This window comes from Mercenaria mercenaria, chromosome 6 (assembly GCF_021730395.1).
Source record: "Mercenaria mercenaria strain notata chromosome 6, MADL_Memer_1, whole genome shotgun sequence".
Classification (NCBI taxonomy): domain Eukaryota; kingdom Metazoa; phylum Mollusca; class Bivalvia; order Venerida; family Veneridae; genus Mercenaria; species Mercenaria mercenaria.
This window is the reverse complement of record NC_069366.1, coordinates 17243415-17245960: the sequence shown is the minus strand read 5'-3', so window position 1 is coordinate 17245960 and position 2546 is coordinate 17243415.

The window sequence follows — 2546 nt, the reverse complement described above, 5'->3', positions numbered from 1 at the left end:
TGCAGAGAACTCATTTTCCATTAATTTAAATAGAAGAAACATCAAACTATTGCGTAAATAAGTATAAAACACAAAATAAAAATGCCAGTATCATTTTTTCTAGGGTGCCTCAAGTAAACGGATTTAATGAGACAGAATTCTTAATTCAACATTGAAAAAATAGGGTCGAATCCTGTATTTCAGTTTTGAATTTTGCTTACTTCATTCAAAAATAACCTTGGGGCAGACGTAAAATCTACATGTACCTAAATTTCTTCAACGATATATAATCTAAAGAGCGAAAGCAGAATAGAGAACTTTTACCGCAGGTAACTCAATATTTTTAAAGATATGTAACTCTACCCTTTCTGTTTAAGTAGTAAGTTCACTTTGAACAGCAAGAAACCGCTTATCATTTTTTTTCTCCATTTTTGTAACATAAATCAATAATACGTCTTGAAAGAAGTAAAAACTTACTAGAAAAAAAGGAAAATAAGGAAAACAAATTGGTCCCAGTAGGGCTTGAACCTACGCCCCCCTGAGTATTGCAGTAAAAGTAGGTTTATTGTAGGAATTGAATACTCTTCAAAAAGGAGGTACTCTATTACTCTTGTAATACCTTAAAATGTATGTCAGTAAATATTCTTTTGTTGGAATCGTTTACGTGTTCAAATATATATAGTTAGCGTCGGAAAAGAATAACACTAAAATCATTAACACTAACACAAATATCATTTTTCCGGTCTCCTTGAGTAAAACTATGAATTGTTTGAGTTTTAAATGCATCCTGTCTCACTTAAATTCTACAGACAACAGGAAAATCTATGTGAAATTAAAGAGATATCTCGAACTTGTTAATTCTATACACCACTGTTGGTGTTTTAGAATGGTCATTATATCAAACGTTATTGTCTTGTTACGAAACTATTCACACAGCCATCCTAGCTGTTCCAGTAGTATTGGTAATTAGCATAAACGTTATTAATTAAGTCATTATGACATTATTTCTAAAAAGCAAATACAAAAAAAAATGAAATATTTACTAGTTTCTTAAGAAAGTTTTATACTTATTGGAGGGCACATCAATGGTTTTAGATACAAAGGCAATTTAAAACTTAATTAGAGATATCTGAAGTTGTTTTTTTTTTATTGTTAACTTCCGAAACACACTTGATTTATTAATTACGTTTCAGCCATTAAGGAGAACTAATTTACACATCAGACATTATCGGGTCGGAATTTCTAGCTATTTTTCCTTTGATACATCACGCTGCGTGACGAATTGTCTTAGAAACAAAAGGGTCTCAGTTGCGAATAAAATACTAATGTTTCATGTACTTAATAACCATAAGATCACGTAACAGATGAACATGTTATTTCCTGGTACATAACACTGTCACGTGTTTTAAATATATGAAACCGACAATCCAGTTTGCGTAAAATAGTAACAAGTAAACATGTTTTCTGATTTAGTACCTCGTTCTCAGATTATTTATAGTTGCTACCGGTAACTTTATGAGTAGCGTCTAAAGAGTTGTTTCTGAGTATACCTAAGTCCCTCATTCTTTTGCTCTTATCTGACAGATCTGTAACAATTTTTGTTAAAACTGTTTGGATGTTTTTTGAAATGCGAGTAAAGAATAAATTGTGTTTTTATTTCTTTTTTTTATTTTTAAGAATAATACATATTATTTGCTAATTTATCGTTACTAAAAAGGCAAATGCACTAAGTATATAAAGTTTACTTTGATCTTTCTGAACACAGTTACGTTTTTCGTTCTCCATAGTACTAGTTTGGAAGGAACACATAGGGATTGTTTTATGTCATATTCTATTAAGGATCCGTTTCTATTACCAGCTATAATTGATAGTTATATAGGTTTTAAGTATTGCTTAAGGGTTTTCTGATGCCTATGATGTAGGTCATAGATGGAAAACATGGTATATCAAAAACTTCGTCTAATTATGTTTGCCTCCTCTGTAATGTTGGCCATGCACGAAGCTTGAAATTACAATTTTAAAAAAATCGCGATTCCACGCTTTGCCAGCGTGATTGTGCGCTGTGCACTTGGTCATCGTGAACGCGATACGCGAAATCACGACAATGAAGTGCTATATCTCCTACCTATGATAGAGGAGTGGAGCACAAAGTATGAGATCACAATGGCGAAGTTCAAAATCAGGATAGCGAAGCGCGAGAGTACAATGCCGATGCGCGAATTATGAGAATTTTGCTATATTTTGCGCTTCGCCATGGTAAACATACTTTGCCATCGTGATTTTGCGCTTCGCAATCTTACAAAGAAGATTCACGAAGTAAGAGCTCACGATAGTAATGTGCCAAACATTCGCTAACGTGATCTTACGCTTAGCCATCACGAGAAGGCGACGAGAAGCACGAGATCATAATGGTGAATTGCGAAATTACGAAAAGTTTGCAATTTTGAGTTTCGCTTTCGTGATCTCACGCTTTGCATATCACTAGAGCAAGCAAACGTTTACAACTGTGAAACGTAAAGCACGAAACCGCGAGGCGAAGTAAGAGATCAGGATGGCGAAACTGCGAA